The sequence below is a fragment of the Euprymna scolopes genome, chromosome 30 (assembly GCF_053919585.1).
Source record: "Euprymna scolopes isolate OS-2025 chromosome 30, ASM5391958v1, whole genome shotgun sequence".
Classification (NCBI taxonomy): domain Eukaryota; kingdom Metazoa; phylum Mollusca; class Cephalopoda; order Sepiida; family Sepiolidae; genus Euprymna; species Euprymna scolopes.
Genome location: NC_136511.1, coordinates 85633889 through 85654347, shown reverse-complemented (window position 1 = coordinate 85654347; position 20459 = coordinate 85633889). Strand labels below are relative to the sequence as shown.

The following is a 20459-nucleotide window of genomic DNA, read 5'->3' as shown; positions in this document are numbered from 1 at the left end:
GAGAGAGAGAGAGAGAGAGAGAGAGAGAGAGAGAGAGAGAGAGAGAGAGAGAGAGAGACAGACAGACAGACAGACAGACAGACAGAGAGACAGACAGACAGATAGACAGACAGACAGACAGAGACAGAGAGAGTATGAGAAGAAGTAGAAAGACAGAGAAGAGAATGGGCAAGTGAATAAAAAGGTGGGAAAATGATAGTGCGAAGGGGAACGTGTTATTTGCTGGCTGGACTAGGTACGGCTGTTCTTTCAGCAGATGTACAAACAAAGCCTAAAGTCAGCAGTAGACAAAGCAAAACGTCAGATCACCCTCCCCCACCATACACACCCTGCGGAAAGAAAAATACTGCAAAGATATCAACGACTAGGAGAGGGAAGTTCAATTATAAATATGCAATCTCTCTCTCTCTCTCTCTCTCTCTCTCTCTCTCTCTCTCTCTCTCTCTCTCTCTCTCTCTCTCTCTCTCAATTATCGTTGTTTCTAATCCGCACCTGCTATGAATTTAAGTCATCTATTTCTTCTTGCTATTAAATTTAGTAACAGGTAAGTAGTTAATACCCGTTTTTGCATTCCTGGTAATAAGAGAGACGTCCGTCTGTCCGTATTTACTTGCCCCTCCCACACGAGTGCAAAGTTAAACAATAAGTTCGGCTTTTAACATAGAGAAAATCCAGCTTCCTCTGAAAGAGTCATTCTGGATTAGAAAGGAAAAATTAATTGGCTTGGTCTAGAAAGATTTCAGTGCTTTTTCGTTATTAGAGCGAAAATCGAAAAAAAGAATTTGGATTAAAAATCAATATTATCTACTTGATTTTTATATCAATTTCAACTAAAAGCAATGTTGTCTTCTTAATTGTCACGTTGCTATTAGCTAAATATTACTGCATTACATAAAACATGTAATTTCATGATACGCGACAACTGAGTAGGCAGTATTTGTTTTGGACACGTAAACACAAGGGAAGTAACTCAGGGTTGCCAGATTATAAAAATATTTAAAGCTAAATTTTTGCAGGAAAATGGGGCCAAGAAAGGCCAAATAGAAAATGTTCTTTATTGTAAGAATAAAATTCTCACATAGTTTAGAACTCTGGCAGAGCAAAAAATAGACATGACAGCGAAAAGTGCACTTAACTGGTTGATTAAGACAAATCGTCTCATCTTCTCGCTTGCAAAAGTATGTTGCGTCATTTTACTGCTCAGCCGAGCCTGGTAGTTAAGACTTTGTAAGAAGTAGTAAGGAAAAAAATATTCTGAGAAGATTTTTATTAGTTCATGGCTTTAGGTCCATTTAAACAATGTTCCAATGGAAAAAGGCGGATAATTCCATCGAAGAGGTAAAACCAAACTCATCATTCTTTGCTGATCATAAAGACGATATTACGTCAAGAAAAGAACACTTAACTTAGTAGGTTAAATTGTCTTAAATGCATCATGAGAATAAAGGGTGCCAAAACCCTTAAATTAATAAGAATATTAAAACTGAGTCCATTATGCATGAAAGATTTGGTCGGACTGACGTTTTCAGTTTAAACATGCCTGCGCATATGAGTTAGAAATTCAAATCAACCAATGAGGAAGGCTGTAATTAAAACAATCAACCAATAAAGTGACACGATTCAAGTCATGCAATTTCTGACATTTTATTAATGCTATAAAAAAAAAAAAAATGGCTATAGATGTTAGCTCCCAAGCATTGGTGTCATTTCTTTTTTAGTTTCGTATTGTTTTCTTCACAGTAATGAAATAAAATCGTTTTCTATAAAGTTTAAATCATAGGCTTTTTATGTTTTTGGAGGAAATTAAATTTTTTTAGATACAAATACCTGTGTTAAGAAATATTAATAATACATTCTACCGGTTTCATAGCTTTTTAAAGCATACCAGAGAACTTTAAAGAATATTGTTGATAAACTTGAAGACGAGTACCCTCAACTAAATTACACTCCTTCCAAACAATAAATTTAACATAAAGCCAAATTTAAAAAGAAAAAAGATTAAATATAATTTTTAAAGGCTAAACGGAAGAAAAAAATGCTAAATTCGTGAAATTTAGCTTTAAAATGGCCACTCTGGCAAGCCTGATATAATTCATAGTTTGGACATCTATTTTCATTAAAAATTAATTTTCTACTTTATTCTTTTCGTCATTTTTGGATATGTTACTACTTTCGACATTACAATTAAATAGATACCATTGGTTTTAATTGAAATTTGATATTTTGATTTTCGATTTTCATTCTAATGTTGAAAAAGCACCATAATTTCACCTCTTCTAACTTCTACAACTTAATCCTAGGCTGAAAGACGGTGTTAACATATATTGATGTGTGTATGTACATATAAATGTGTGTGAGCTGTTGTTTATTACGAGCAAGAAAAAAATAGCAGCAGCTATATACTGAGCTTGTTGTTACTGCCTTTACACAAATATATATATATTTGCTAAATAAAAAAAATCTGAAAGTTTCACACTGTTTACTTCACCTAATTTCAAACTTGTATTTCATTTCCCACCATATCATTCTGTGAAGAATGGATCAGCAGATTATTGACACAACCTCACTAACTTTACTTAACACTAACTTAACTTAACACTAACTTAACAGTTTATGGATTTAATAACTCAACAGCCGAACAAAATGTAAAGTAAAATGGAAGAATTATATCCAATTTGTTGCTAAGGTTGCTGGAAAAATTGCTTGGATCATTCTATCGTTCTAAATAATACTCAATTTTTGATGCAATCCTCTACCTATGTGTTGTGGGGATTCATCCATACAATAAAATAAACTCTTCCAAACTGCAGAAATCGACAGAGAGGTACGACTCTTGGTGCGGTCAGTGTACTTCTGTAGTCGCGATCTTGGCCGTACTTACTACAATGGTTGCTCTTTGTATGTGCTGTTTTTTGTTTCAATATATTTTACCTTTTCCAACTCATCTCCATGCCCATGTTTTCCTTAGTGACCCTTTCAGGGCCACAACACTATGTAAGAGTCAGATACATTTTAAGATGGGTTCACATTTAGAGAGGTGTCATTAAGAACAATCTTTCTCACCTTGACAGATTACAAAATCGACTTTCTCTACAGCTTTTTTCTCACAGAAGAAATGTTATTAGTTTTTTGTTATTCTATCAATATTTCCATAGAAAATGCTCGACTGATCTCTGGTTCGTCCTTTTAAGACATTCACAGCAAGACCTCGCTTCTACCACAAGTAAAAAAAAACTTTCTTTCCTTCCCTTGTGAGACTAAGTTCAAGCATAATTTCCATGAACAGTTTCTTTTAAAAGCCTCTTCGTTACCATGGGACTGCTTCCTTGCTGACTACAACATGGTCATATTCGAATCTAATGTCGACAGGAACTTATCAAACAGTCCTCTTAAGTAACTAAATCCTGCCCTTTCCACCCATCGTTTCCAAGTAGTAGTATTACAACAACTTTATATATATATATAAAAAAGCAGACGATAACTAATTTTTTCAACTTCATTTGATGATAGTTTTAATTTAAAAAGTTATTAATCAAAATTTGTAGAATTGTATAAAAAAAAACAGCAGAACACAAAAATAAAGTTACTCGGATAAAACAATGTTACATATTTGTTTGTCATACACAGGAAGCCATTTAGGGGACTAATATTTTCCTTTAATCTTAATGAGCTCAGATAAGACTGAATCAGGAAGAAGTTAGTTTGTAAAGCCATGCAAATTTTTTTTTAATTACAAGAAAGTAGTATTTCCGTTTGCCACCCTCCTCTCTCTCTCTCACACACACACACACACACACACACCACACTAATTATGGGTTAAATAGTATCAATATTTGTGGTGTCATTCTCTATTGTTTATAATAGTCAATTTCAATCTTCTGTTTTATTGTTTGTTGTATTACCTTTCACTGTTAATAAACACACACACACACACACACACACACATATACTAACATTGCCCGGTCGTAAAATGTGCATAAATATTATATTTTAATTAATACAAAAACTGAGATGTGCATGCAAGTATTATGTTTTTTCTAAACCGTTCACGTCTTGCAAGTGAATAGAATAAAAATACTCGAGCTGAGATCGAAACTAAAACCTAAAGACAGTGAGTCAAGTACAATAACCATTAGACCAGCATGACGTGATCTTTAAACAGTGTTTTCAAACTACTTACTTTTAACATAAGCAATCTGTAATGTGAACGATTCACGCATGTGCATTCGTGAAACAGCAAACAAATAAAAATCTGAAGACTCCCACATACCAATTTTTTTAATTTTTACCCCTTTTTTCCGGATGAAAAAATATTAAAAAGTCCTCCACATGTCTGAATATATATCAAATTAATATATCAAATTTCAAGTCTGTACATCAAAAATTTGTTGAGTATATAGGTTAAGAAGTGTCCTCACACACGCACACATTCTCTCTCATATATATATATATATATATATATATATATATATATATATATATATATATATATATATATATATGTATATATATATAAAAGGATGTAAATACAATGTATGGAAATTTTTCGAGAGCTCTTTCAGCTATCATCTCCTCAGGAGAAATCGATAGCATACAAAAACAATATTACTGGCGAAATTAAAAAGCACTATGGGAGAATTTGAATGTGCCAGAAATAAAACAAAAAACGATTAAAAGAAAGATTTAATCTGAAATTGCCTTCAAAAGCGACTAAAACTAAACCTTGGCACAACGAGGGGAAAGCGAAACCAAAAGAAAAATGGGGCAAAAACGGGTCAAAGTTCCCCAAAGAGAAATAACGTTTTCATTGTCTCCGGTATAAAGGTTTTTGAACCGCAATAGAGACAAACTCCAAAATCTTTAAATGATTTTTGGAGTCTGCTCTGTGTAGCACCTCGAACCACTCTATTTTATATTTTTCAGCACAGCATGGATTGTCAACCAAATGCTGGCCAATAGCAGAGTCCAAGGCTACGGAAGGAGGAAGAATACCAGATCCTACCCTCACCTGTCTGATTTTAGATGGAACATGCTGGTTTATACGAGTTAGCAAATGCAAAGATGTTCACTCAACATAACCAGCATCGCACTGGCATTTAAATTGATAAACAATATTACTAATTTGGGTGTAAGGCAAACTATCTTTGCGAAAAGAAGGAAAAGCAGGTCTCGTAGTGTATACCAAACACAAGGAAACAGAGTAGAAGCACTTATAAACACTTCTAACAATCTGTTTTGACAAAACTATCAAAGCGTTGAAATCAAATGCTGACATATCTCGTGAAATTTCTGTACATTGTATTTAAATCCTTATATAAATTTTGTACCTCTAAACATTTATATATATATATATATATATATATATATATATATATATATATATATAGAGAGAGAGAGAGAGAGAGTTGAAAGTGATAGAAACTGTATAAGATGGGGAGGACCCTTGTCGATATCCTGTGAATATTGACATTTCTTATTTCAGATAACAAAATACAACCAAATACAGGTAAATAAATCAAATTGAAGACCACACAGGAGAAATGGACCACAACAGAAATTAGACTAGTAATGGAGTGCTTTTACAAAATCAACCCCCACATAAAAAGATCCCTTATATATATCCACATATAGAACATAATCCCAAAGTTACGCCATCAATTTTTCAAACACTGTATATAGTGAACTACACTACATAAAAATCAAAGAAACACAAAAACTATAAAAATGTTAATATTTGTTTATTTATTTGAAAAATCACTAAATGACATTTATTTCATAGAATTGATTTAATTCTACTGAATGAGGTTTTTATGATGCATTCATGCAATTGATAAAATGCAGAGACATAAACAGTTCAAAACCAGCTTCAAAACCTAGTATGCCTTTTTTTCTTCCCTGTAGCGTTTTTCCCACAGAAGAAATATTGTGAGCCTGTGTCTGCTCTATGGATTATTTTCACGGCAAATGCTAGTCTGAGCTTTAATCTATAGTCCCTCCTTTTGCTAAACTTTCACAAAAGAAACTCATCTACCAACAAAAACCATTAACAATTTCCCCCACTCTCTATCTGTGCCTAAATTTAAATGAAAATTCTATGAACAAAGCTTCTTTCCTTGAATTGCCTGCCTGTGGAAATCTGTTCCGTTGGCCTGCTTTATGGCTGACTATAATATGATTATCTTCAAGTCCAATGTAAATAAGTTGTTGTTCAGTTACCACTCTAAATAATCTATTTCTACCCCAAACTATTAATATGCTGTTGTCTCAGTGACTACCATGCACTCATTCACCCTTATCCTCAAATGGCTTTCAGGCCTTGATAAGTGGTGACTCCCATGTATATATATAAAAAAAATCCTTAATAATATCGCTGGGAACATGCATCTGTGTGTGTTCACTACACAAACTCTGATCATCCACTTATTGGTTTCATCCAAAGACGGTGCTCGATTCCAACATGGGTCACAGTATCAATTATGTGATCTCAGTGCTGCGACAAAAGGATCCCATCCTCCATCCAAACAAGACCACAACTCAAGTTTAAAACATCTTTTATTTTGAGAGATGTTACAATGCTGCTTTCTTCCTTTGAATAACAAACCTGCAAATCAACGCAAACATATCTCACAATCACAGAGGTCCCAACTCAACCTCTCTTGTCCCTCTGCTAGAAGATATACATAATTTGATATCATTTGAGATAAACAACCCAATGAGACTACTAAAAAATCATAGACAGTTTATGAACAGAAAGAACTTACTTCTCGGGGACTCCCATATCTAGATTGGACATCAATCTCTCAAGGACTTTGGTTCTATCTCTCAGCATAAAATCCTGTTTAGAGAGACAACAATTTTTCCTAGTGCAGAACTCAAATTCTAGGTGTTCAAAACCCTGAGCCAGATATACTCTCCATTAATGACTTGTCATCGACAGACTTTGTAACTCCACTAAACATGCATCACTGTGCAATTTACACTGCACGAATTACATAGATTCAGCTACTAATTGTTAGATATTATGGTGATCATTTAGTGCACTCATGTCGTCTATCAAAGTAACCCCTGTCGATCATGATGCTCAGATTTTTCCTCTGGTCCCCACAGCTTTTATATTTGTTTTGTGTCAGTTTTTGTGTATGGTTTTGTAGGTGTATGTGGCAATATCAGGCTGAGGTTTATTTTTCCTGTGATCCTGTCATCATTTATTTGAACCTTATATAGAAATAACAGTGTACTTTCACACATATTGCATGTGTGAAATATTTACAACAACAGCATAAGTGAGTCGTGAAACTGCATAACCAGTGTTTGAAAATGTAAGCATGGACCAAAGTCTTATCTGGGATTTACTTGTCATTATTGTATGAAGTATTTCTGAGATAATGCTATGGAAACGCTGATAACTCAAAAACTATTCATCTGATCAGTTATTCTAAGTGATCAATATTTTGAACAAGTTTGGTGACAATTATAAACTTAACCTTCATTGCAGAGGTTAAGTTATGCCATTGATGTTCCAAATTTTGTTTTTCTTTACTTTTATGCACCCAAAACAAGGAAATATTTTGCCACTGAAATGTTAAGGACTACAGTGATTTGAAAGCAGATTTATAGCAGGCATCCTAAGTAGAATGAGTAAGCTGTGCAGTTTACAGGTTCACATTACATTTAAATTTTTTGCATGTTGGTACAGTTGGAGAAATAGAGAGCAGACAGGAAATTCCAATAGCAAGATGTCCAAGAAAAGAAGTAGAAAGTTTTCCTGCATCTGAGGACTTTTACACTGAAGAGGTGGGATTTTGCTGATAGTTGGTTTTGAGGTGGATAAAAATGCAGTAAGTTTAGCAGAGCACATTTAATCATAATCAAAAAATAATTTAAAAATCTATACTATTAATAAAATTCTAAATGTTTATTTATGTGTGTGTGCCTATATACCAATAAAATTTTCGAACGGATGCACCGAATTGAAAAATTATTTTTTTCTCTAAAAAGTGTGGGTCCCTAGATTGTCCTTATCTATATATGGTTTGTAACGAACAATGCCGAGTCACACAAAAAGCCCAAAATATGGGAATTTCCCATACTCTGAGTTCACAGGGTAAGTATTGATGGTAAGACGATGTTGAGTGTACTTGATGTTGAGTGTACTCGTATTTGTGTTTCACTCGGTGTTGTGTGTGCCGACGCAGCACAGCCGCTGTAATAAAATCAAATAAGTATAGAGAGAAAGGATGCATGCATGTAGAGCTGTTTGTGTGCAACCAATACTAATTGCTCAAAATTTGCTCAGTGTACATTATTTGAAGTAGTTGTCATTTTGATTTTGTCTTTGTCTCTAAATTTTATAATCTCAAGTTTCTCATCAAGATGTAAAAAAAACAAGATCAGTTAAGGAATCCACAGGTTTTGGCTTTCCCATTTAATTATTGTTTTTTGTCCCTGATTATTTCCCAGAAATATAAGTATTGTGACATATATTTCTCATATCCCTCATGTCTGCATGATAATCTATGACAATAAATCCTATCTTTAAACCTCATTTATGTGATTATTTAGATTATTAGATACCATTTTCATCTTGAGTGTTATTTTTACGATATTTTGGTCGATGTAACTTCCAACCTTTTTCAGGTGTATCTTGTTGAACTCAGGAATCTTTTTGTTGGACTCGGAATTACACAAAAATTCAAATAGAACCCCTTATTTAATCTACGAGGGTTCTGTCAGCTATGACAAGGTAGCAATCCTAAATAATTCATAATTGTATTTTTGAACTGAGGATTAAACCTTATACCTCAGAAATAGTGTAATTTTAACGTTTGAAAAAGGGTCACCATTTCGGTCGGTCCCCTTTTTGGGGCACCTCTGACATTAGAGAGAGAACAAGAGTGCTGAAAAGAACGGTTGGGGGAAAAAAATATCGGGTTATAATTAAGTGCAACGAGACTTTAGGATTGATGATGTTTTATGAAGGTTTCCAAGATATAGGGATACAAAGAGGATGGTACATTTTCTTTGATAAAAGTCTTTACCCAGGGAAACTGGTCAGTCGCATGTTGACACTTCTATCATTCCCGCATGTCTGAGGTAGAATTCTTCTTTGTATCTCCCTCCAACACAGTCCTCTATTTTGATTGGCTGAAACCTCTGGTGACGTTGAGAGAAGAAAGGAAGGGAAAAGTAGAAGACTAGGGAGAAAGAGAGAAATAAGGGAAGCATACCGTAGCAGCATCATAGTAGTAGTTCACTACAGTGTTACCACTGATCTACTCAATTAAATATGTGTGTATAATTCCATATTATAACAGCAAAGGGAGACTTGATTCCAAACATTTGCCTTAAGGTTGCACATTAAGGGGATCATCCAGAAACTGTTTTTGGTACTTTTTTACAGCCATAAAATATTTAAATCATAGTCATTGGTTTTCCTAGTTTTGTATATGAATTATAAAATATCTGATATTTCCCCAAAACATCTGGCCTTGATCGAGGGGAGATTAAAACTTGCTGCTATGGTTTCAAATGATCTGAAATAACAGCAAGGGAGACTTGATTCCAAATATTTCTCATATGTTATATCTCCCTTCTTTAGTTTTTATACATAAAATAAATTTCAGTGTATAAGGATTATTTGATACTGGAGATATTCATAATCGTGCCCTATTTCTAAAAAAGGGGAGATATGAGAAATATTTGGAATCAATTCTCCCTTTGCCGTTATTTCAGATCATTTGAAACTATAGCAGCAAGTTTTAATTCATATTAAATCAAAAAATAAAAGAATTTCTTCCATTTTTAATAGACACAAAAATATTCCTTGTTCTTTATATTTTTTGCGATAGGAATTAATCTATGAGAAAAGAGGCTTTATTTACAGATTCAGGAGAAAGAAAGATAGAGTTGAATAGTTTATTTTTTTAAAATAACACTTTATTTTGCAGCTGTTTTTATAAAACATTGCTCACATATTTCTTCTTTATGTAAGGTTAGAAAATTACCCAGCATTACCCAGGGCAAAAATGTAGCATAACTTCTATCCCTCCCTCTTTCTGCTTACCCTGTTCTCTCCATTTCTTTTTTGCCCTGCCCATTCCTCTCTCTCTGGATATAGACACACATAAAACTGAAGTTAGCACAAGGGAAATAACTCTGTGGAAAAAACAGTTATTTCCCATTACAAGATAACATTAAATATTGTGTTTACTTCTTGATAACATAAAATGGGTGCTAGTGCATATTGTGAATAGGATGTATCTAAGCTTCCGCTCAGGTTTGCCTGGAATCTGACGTAAACCGCTGGATTACGAATGTTACAAAACAGAAAATAGCAAAATTCATCACACACAAATTACAATATAAAAAATAAATAAAGATGAATGTAGAAAATGTAGAAATAAAAAAAAATAAATGATCTACGGTAATATTGTTTTATTTGATAATTTTTTTGCAAGGAAACCTTTCAAAATTTTCTTTTTTATGCAGGGAGGTGCAAATTTAATATAGCCATTGTTCTTTTGTGTTTTTTGTCCATTTTTCAAAATAATGTCTAGCAAACAATTTTTTTTTTCGTTTTCAAAGAAAATTGTAACAAAGGAAACAGAAATTTATAACAAGTTTTAAGAATGTAAAACATTTTTTGAAAGGGAAAATATAGCAGAATTTTTTTTTTCAAAGAAAATCGTAACAAAAACGTTTTAAAAATAGGTTAAAAAACAAAAAAATATTCTTGTTTTCAAGTATTTTTTTTTCTGTGTGGGGATTCTCAAACAAGTTTGAGGAATGTAAAATTTTTTTTTTTTTTTGGCGGGGAGTGAGGGCATAATATATAATAATCTTTTTTTGTTCAAGAATTAAAAAAAAATTTTTTTATTACATTTTCACCCCAAACAAGGCACATTGCCACTTTAATGTAGGGGGCTACTATTAGGGACACAGGCTACAGGGGTACTAGGTGGGAAGTTGGGCAGTAAGATGTTGGTTCACGTTACACTTGAACTTCTGCATGTCAGTACAGTTGGGGAAGCAGGAATCTGGATGGGAATTCCAAAATCTAGTGGTTCTGGGGAAGAAACTACTGGAATAGAAGGCTCTCTTACATCTAGGGATCTCTACTGTGAAGGGGTGGGATTTTACTGTGTGTTGAGTTTGTCGGGGGTATTTACGTAGAAGGGGTACAAGTGCTTGCAGTTTGTCGGAAAATTCACCGTTAAAGTACTTGTAGAACAGGCAGAGAGATGCTACATTACATCGATGGGACAGAGGCTGAAGCTTGGATGACAGTTCAGGACCTATTAGGCTGGCGACTCTCTTTTGAACCTTGTCTAGGAGTGAGATACTAGTAGCAGATGCACTGGCCCAAATATGACAACAATACTCCATACATGGGCGAATGGTGGCCTTATAGAGGTACAGAATACTTTTGGGCATTAGTAGCTTTCTAGCATGGTAGAGAGAACCTACCTTTTTCGCAGCGGTCCTGGCAATGCTCTCAATGTAATTGTTCCAACTCGTGTTTCCTGTGAACGTTAGGCCGAGGAGTTTAAAAGATGTGCTTTCAGATAAAGAGTCTTTGGCCATTGCTATTGGTGGTAGAGAAGGTTTCTTGTAGTTATTGAAGGAAACAAGTTTAGTCTTGGCAGCATTGAATGTGACAATCCATTTTTGTCCCCATTCCACAACAGGTCATTCTCTAGTGTTTCTGCCATGTGTGTTCATTTGTTTTTCTTTCGTGTCTGTTATAGAGTGTGGTGTCATCAGCATATATACCCATCTCACAGACAATTTTGTCAGGGAGGTCATTTATGAATATTAGGAATAATAGAGGTCCAAGGATAGATCCCTGAGGCACTCCCGCATTTATATCATATTGTTTAGATGTACGACCATCAAGGACAACCTGGATTTTTCTCTTATCTAAGAAGGATTTAATTATGTTAAGTATTCTTCCAGTGATACCGTATGATCTGATTTTCCTGAAAAGACCTTCATGCCATACCCTGTCAAAAGCCTTAGATATATCTAGAGCTACCCCTCTACCCTCCCCTGCTTTGTTAAGTGAATGGTATATACGCTCGGAGGATACAGTTTGAATGTCTGCTGAGGAACTGGCTGCCTAAATCCATATTGTTGGTCGGTGAGAAGTTTAGCATCTGTAAGGTGATGGACTAGAGCTTGGTTAATTATGGACTCAAATATTTTGGTGAAAAGTGGGAGGAGGCTAATGGGGTGGTAATTTACTGAGTCAGTTCTTTCGCCATAATTCTTGAAAACTGGTACCACAGAAGCAGTTTTCAAGCAGGCAGGAAAGCAAGATTCATTAAGGCATTTGTTGTAAAGTTTGGAGAGGATTGGCAGAGCATAGCCGGGATGAGATCAGGTCCACATGCTTTTGAAGTGTCAAGATGTTTTATGATAGCATGCACCTGAGAAGGGGTGATTTTCAGATCATCAAGTATGGTGTCTGTCTGCAAAGGGAAGTCCGGGAAAGGGTGGTTAGCAGGGTCCAGTGTGGAGTTGGAGGCAAACCGACTGGCAAGCATGTTAGCCTTCTCAATTGCTGAGCAAATAACTTCATGATTGTTGGATAGTGGGGGAATTGTTGATTGCCCATTATTTACTATGCTGTTGTAGATTTTCCAGAAGTCACAGGTTCCTAATTTCTGTGCTTTGATGCGTTTTTGGTGGTTTCAGTAAATTCTCTCTTAGCTGTTGCTATTTCTTTCTTACAGTTACTTCTGGCTTCCATATACTTCTGTCTGTTTGATTTGATTTATGTTGGTTAAATCTGCAGTACGTCTGCTGCCTTTGCATGATGGCAGCTGCACATGTGGAAATAAACCATTGGGGAGAGTGCGGCTTGCTATAAAATTTCCGCGTGGAACATGTGCTTCAATTGCTGTTTTGAACCATTCAGTGGTCTCATTTGCACACTGTTCAGCAGGAAGTGAAAAGATATTTCGCCATGGGCGTCTCTGATGAGATCCCTGATGGCTTCCCAGTCAGCCTTTTTATAATATCTCGTTGTTTTGAGCAATGACTTTTCCATTTTGGCTCTAGAGTTTAGGGCAATTTCAACTATTATCACTGCATGATCAGCATTCCCAAGTGGGCTGTGTTTTTTGGGGGATGATAAAAGCATTGGGGAGGAAACTGTTAGTGTTACTGCTGCCTGAGGAATATTTTCTGTAGATTTTAGTAGGGTAGCAGATGATAGCAAAGGTGGCGTAAAAGAGGTAGCAGAAACAAAAGGAAGCTCCCCAACTGGGTAGCTTTCTGCGATGTCATTTAATATGGAGACAAATAGATTATTTCCAAATTTTTGTCTCCACATACACTAAAAAAAAGTAGCTGTCAAGAAGATGGTTCCACATTCTTTTTTGTTGTGTTGTTTAGCTTCCTTCTACATCTGTTCCACGTGATCAATAGTAGTCTTCGTGTCTGGATCTACGAAATGTAGGCTGTGGTTCACCATTAGGTGATGAAACCCCTTTCCTTCAACTCTGTCGTATACTTTCAAATAACCTGATATGACCATGGTCCCTGGCAGAACATATTTTTTATTATAGGAAGAAGAGTTTTGACATTGCGATTAGATACAGACCAAGAAACCCTCCTTCCTAACAGGATCATCTCCACCGAAAATCCAGAGCTATGTTAGAAGTCTGCCGACATTATATTTCTATCTGACAGACTCATCTATCTCAACCATATGCCCTGGGCCTCCTATCTGCTGGGTATACCTAAGGAAATAATCCCAGTAAATTTCTCTAAAAAGTTCCTCCAATATGCAACAGTGTGTCCAGAACCATAGCCACCAAGATATAGAAGGCCTGTTAACTGAAAAATGCCTGCAAGCAATGTAGGTAAGATTCGTCAAACTGTCACTGTCGATACTATATGAGGACATTTTTAAAAAGAGTGTTAAAATGATAGAAAAAAAAACATAAAACAAATTCAATTAATAATAAAACTGAACTTTATTCAATATAAAATATAAATATTATCTCTGTAAAATTACATGATCTTAAAGCAATATACAATCTAATACTGATAAAACTGAATTATGAATTTAGGAAACAAACAATTAAAGAAACATTAAACACAAAGAATTCTTGGCCTTCCGGACAAGATCACAGTGTAGTATCTGTTCTGATGCTACACTTCACCTTTTCTGTCCTCGGTCGATGGAGGAGAAATTCTTCATGAATGAGACAATTTTTATTTTTGTTCCTATCTAGAGTGCCTCTTATTGGATTTTCCCCACAAGATTATATGCTGAAATATTTAAATAACTATTACTTTAAATACAGAAATCACATTTAAAGTTTTGTTTTTCTATTCTTCTATGTCCATTTTATCGCATGTTTTTCATCAAAATGTGTAGCGTATTTTCATCTGTTACATGGTTAGGAATCCTTTACTCCGCTACATTTTCTTATCAGTGCAGAACACAAAAAATATTAAATGAAGTTCACATAACTTAAGAAATAATCTAAAAGACAATCATACCATGATGTGAACATTGGTTAAAAACTAAGAAAATATAGTAAACATCTACAATATTAAATTAGGGTGGTGGTGAATTTGGAAGGGGACGTTATTATTATTATTATTTCACTCATTAGGTGTTGTCTCATAGGCCATCATCAGCGATCGCTTACTAGTAGCAACCTGTGGTGTTTCCTGGAGATTGAGTGACAACAAATTTCCCCACATTTCCATGACCACTCGTGCAGATGATTGCATGTTATTGCAACAGCCATTTTCCATTGATTTCTCGTTGGCATCGGCCATTGGTGTTTCCTGGGGTTTGGGTGAAAAAATGCCTTCCCAAGGTACCAGATTTGAACTGCACACTTCCAGTGGTTAGTACTCTCCCACCTCAGTCTTTCCATCTTCCTGACCCTTCACAACTAGTTGGTGTGGCACCAGTCGATGTCATCTACACCAGGATTTTATTATTATTGTTGTTATTATTATTATAATAATAATAATAATAATAATAATAATGGTGCTTGTGCAGTGTACAAGACGTGATATATTTTAGATAGTATTCCCAAGTTAAATTAAATTTTTATGGTATGATTTTTTGTTTCATTAAATTGTTAGGTGAAAGTGCAGAATAGAATAAGAATAGCTTTCTAAATAATGTTATTATTTCAGCACATGGCACAAGTACCAACAACATTTATTTATAAGATAAAACAAAAAATATGTTAATTAAAATTTAATGTACTCTTTATTTTTAGTTCATATAAAACTTTAATTAAAATTGATAACTGAATTTTTAAGATGCATTTGTGTTCGTATGTTTCGGGAGTGAATAGCTATTTCATTTCCCATTTCAGTCATGTAAATTATTTACAGTTAAAGTGTTATAAAACAAACAAACAAAAACTTTAGCAGTTTTAAATATATTTCAAAGAAATAAATTATGCCCAGTGCTAAAATATAGAATTCATCAATTGTTTTAGTTAACAAAAAAAAAAAAACTGTCATGAAAAATGCTTCTAACTTTAAAATATTTGAAAATACTCAATTAAAAGTTTTATTCATTATTAAAAGAACGGACTGAAAAATATTATATAAAAATTGTTTGTTTTGCAATTTCAAAAAATAAATAAAATGAAATATTCGACTATCTTTGATAGACATATAAGAAAAGTTAAAAAACAAGTTCACTTACTGCTATATTTTGTTGGATTAAAATTATCCCAATGTGCAATTATAATAATTGCAATTATATAATTATACAAATGGAGAATTGTTCTTTCTCTTTAGGAGAAGAAAATACATGTACATTTGGACTACCTTCATTAAATTACCACAGCCATTCTCTAATGCAATGAAAAATATTTTTTATACCTATTAACATGGCCACATGGTTAAACACGGAAAACTTTAGACAGCTTTTCTCGTTAGGCAAGGCACCCTTTACCTACATGTTAATCTGGCAATTACATTACGCTGTCATGTTCACTGGCCGCCTCTCTCTGTAGCCATGCCAGAACCCACCCTATATTCTCACATCAGGTTTTTCTTCGTGGCCATCTCATGTGCCTACAGGTATACAATCTTTATTATTGTTGTGATTTTCATTTGCGCTTGTTGGAAAAAGGTCCCAGTTCATATCAAGTTTCACTTTTGACTCAGTGAGTGTGTATACCTCCAGCCAAAACTATCACTTATGGAGACTCTCTTTCCAATGATGCATTTAACGCCACAGATCAAACAATTCATTTTATATTGCAATTAATTTCTTTCTTTGACAATATTCCACTACTTGTTCTGGCATCTGCAATAGTTTGTCCAACATTGCTAAATTGATTGTACTGTTATGATTCATGATTTACATGTAACAATTTTTTTTCTTCCAATATTTATCCAAAAGTCATCTGCTTATTGTTGCATTCTGATTGGCTGATTAACGTTTTATATCAGGTTCCAGACAAACCCAAACGGACACTTAGATAAATCGGTTCACAATATGCACAAGTACCAATAAATGATATAGATGGCCATTTGACCCTCAAAGAATTAATCTTTTTTTCTAAATTTTAGACATTATATTTCTAAGGTTATCCTGATTTAATTAAAACAAAAAAAACAACAACTTTATCAGTGTTTAGTGAGTATTTTTCAAGTTTTAGCAAGATACGTACACAGGTTTGTCTTTATATTATAGATTACATCCATGATAACTCCTCCCATATTTGATTTTACAAAATCTGAACAAAGTATATCAGAATTGATAAAAATTTCAATATTATATAAAGCTGAAGAGTTAAAAATATTTTTTATATTTAATCAACCTATTTTTTGTCACTTCTTTGAATTTGTAAATAAAAAAGAAAATAAATTCAATATTATTGCTTTTTATAAAAAAATAACGTTTTTTTTTTCATTAATATATAATCAATCGAATTGCAGAGAACAACGACATTTTCAAAAATAAATTTTTAAAAGATTAAATTAAAACTATCTAAACACAGATTCCATGAACAAAGCTTCTTTCCCAGAATTGCCTGCCTATGGAACACTGTTCTGCTGGCCTCTTCCCGGTTGAATGCGACATGCAAAATCCAATGTAAACCAGTTCTTGTTGAGCCATCCCCATAAATAATCAAATTCTGCCCAATTTACACCATTGCACTATCACCTTACATTCATTAACTCTTATCCTCGAGTAGACTTCGGGCCTTGATAAGTGGTGACTTTATTCTTCCATAATATTCAGTTTTAAACATAAAATTTGGAGTAATGGTGTTCTAATGTTTAAAAATATTTTAATATAATATAAAAATGACTATTACTATCTGTAAAATATCAAAATCAACAGCAATTTAAAAATATATTATTGTAAAAATATGATTTATTTGCCACTAGTGTCTACGTTTTTTAGCAGCTTTTTAACCTCCAAAATATGGAAACTCATAACAGATAACTTATTAATATGTTAGCCGTTCACATATATTCCCATATTTATAGTATAAGAAAAATATTAGTCCAATGGAGAAAAAATACATACATATTTGACAATAATAAATTTGTATTTTGTAATAGATTTATACTTATTGAAAAAAATTTGTATAAATATTAAAATCTAATGAAGCAAAATAATAGCAAAAACATGTTACTTCCATTATTCATAACTCTTTGATGTTTAATGAATGCACACAATAATGTCACCGATTTTGTGTATAGATTTAGAGGTGCCTTATTTGGTATTTTTAAGATTTGAAATAAGCAAATTCATATTGATTTGTTAAAGCTGTTTCTACAGCTCTCCGTGATTTGTAGGATGTGTCACCATGTTAAATGCTAAAAACTTTCTTGCAACGCTGAAGGTCAGAAGGAAGTTAGTAAGCCCAGAGAAAATTTTGCGGTTAATGTGAGCAACATGGTTGAATAAGTCTTGTGACTAAAAGAGAAAGAATGTGGTAAGCACCATCTTTTATAAGCTTCTGGACCTGTCTCTGCTCACTGATCTTCAAATTCCAAAGAGACTGAAGTAGTCCTTCAGAGGACAGATGAAATTGATACACTCTGGAAGCTGACTGATCAGTGTGCGACCCAATTACCACACAATTGTCATTATCTATAATTGCTACATTACTCCCTACTTAAATGGGAAGCTGATAGAGAAAAATGTAGTCTTTTGGTCAGTGTGGCAGTTAGAAAGAACGAAAAAACAACAAAAAAGTAAATTCACATTTTGTCATTTCTTTCTGTCTAACTGCTATGGTTACCAAAGACCTTTTTCTCTGACGGCTTTCCACCTAAACAGATGATGATATAGAAGTCACAAACATTAATATTTTAATACTTATTACAGAAAGCTGTCCCTGCTCAGTGATTTATTCATATACTGACTAATCGGCTTCTAGAACAAATTAATTTCATCCATCCTATGGAGGACAACTTTGGGAATTGTAGCAGTTATCAGAGTTTCCTAGAAGCAATGAGAAAAGGCCCTCCTCCTCTCTTCTCTTGTCTTTATCTACTGGCTATCTCCATTTAAATATAAACTGCTTGTAAGCTTTCAGCAACCAAATAAAAAAAAACTTTCTGACTTAATTCTTTTCTCCACTTAGACACTTCTAAATTCACCAACCAAATGGCATAAGTAATTTTAATAAGTACTTTTTCAGTGTTGTTCATAAAAAAGATGGCACTGTTCTAGAATACTCGCTCCCCTAACAAACTACACTTTAGAAAAATATGTATGATGTGTATAGCTGTGACAGAAAGAAAATAATGTACACCAAAAATGACATAATTTGATTAAGTAGTTTTATCTTCATAAAGAAAATCAGTTTTAAGTGAATTTGACTCTTTTTAATGCCCGTTCACACAGCAAAGGACTTTGCTGAATTCATTTGTGCCACTCACTCTCTCCATAATAAATTCATAAAGATACGAGCTAAACAGATTCACCGAAGCCCCATTGATTCGTTCCATTTTGACTCGATCTTGGGTTTTGATCGCAAGGTCAAGGTTGCTTTTTAATCAATAAAATGACAACTGACAGACATGTTGATTTTTTGCTTATTGAATGTTTACACATTTTAATCATGCATTTCTCTTGTTTATATGGGTAAAATACATTAACTTTTTACACAAAATGACTCCTCATGTAATAATGTTTAAGATAAGAAACAGTTTTAATGCCTTATTTTTCTCGTATCATCGGCAAACCCTATTTACCAACATTACCCAATTTATTACCTAAATCTTTTTTTCGCATCTTTTCTTTTTCCGACAATTTATTAACTAAATCTTTCAAAATAGATCCATTCATTTAAATATTATTTAAATTTTAATCATTTTTAATTACATTTCATATACTTTATTTCATGTATCGTGAAATACGAAAACGAACACAAGGACAAAACGAAAATTGTGTCGCCACTTTAGTATGTCTAAGTCTTTTTTTCTTATATCTGCAGATGTGGAGAGAGATACAGAATCGGGACTAATAAATTTGTCGAAATGCTATGCTGCGTCAGTAATTCTGAATTGTAAATAAAATAGTTATTTTGAAATAATTATACTTGCGTTTGTTATATCATTTTATATCATCTAATTTCTGCAGTTAAAGTGTGGGAACATGATGAGAATTGTCAGCCAACCGGATGTTAACGCATCCACGATGAGAGACAAAATGAAAAATCGTCCGGTTTGCCACTATAAAATGAGGGGACCAAAAAGAGGGAGGAGGAGATTCGCCCTGCTGCGTCAGTGAACGCACGGACGGATTCTCCCATCCGACCTAAAGAGATGAAGAAGAAAAAGAAATAAGGCACCAGTGAACTGAAGCCGACTACGCTCTCATGTTATGGGCCAAACGCCCTCAATTCTAAACAATGCCTAATTCACACAAACCAAAGAAGAGAGGAGGAGAAAGAAGACGAAGATGCCGGGCTGCTAGCGCTGATGAAAGAAATCACTTGCTTTCCAGTTACAAGCCAGGACACGCATCACCGAAAGCAGGATGACTGGCCTACCCTAACCATCGTCCAAAAGATAAGTTACATTTTACGAACATTCATTCCTTGTCAATTTATACATACCTACAAACAGTTTATGAACATTCATTCCGTGTCAATTCATACATACCTACAAACATTTTACGAACATTCATCTCCTTTGTTAAATCACATTCCATCCTATGAACACTTTGCCTCTCCTAATACAAATTGTTGGTAGTAAATAAAGTCGGTTCTCAACCTTCAACATTCGTCTGTCTTTAATTATATGGAGTCAGAATCTACACACTTCCAACGTTATTCATTTCATAGATTCTTTGTTGTGGCCTCTATGGTATCCTTTCCCACCTCCCATCCTCTTTCATAAAAACCTTGAGGCCATAAAAGAAAAGGAAAGGAAGTTGCAACTACTATTTTTTTTGTTTCTTTTTTTTTAAATAAATGCTATTCTTAGAAAAACTACAA

General features: G+C 33.9%; 1 long non-coding RNA gene across 1 annotated transcript; it reads left to right on the top strand.

Annotated features, from left to right (window-relative positions):
* Positions 1-85: 85 nt before the first annotated feature.
* On the top strand, positions 86-20241 carry LOC145254877 (uncharacterized). The gene is made up of 2 exons (XR_013863822.1): positions 86-544; positions 19455-20241. It is a non-coding gene; the product is annotated as an uncharacterized LOC145254877 (long non-coding RNA).
* Positions 20242-20459: the final 218 nt, after the last annotated feature.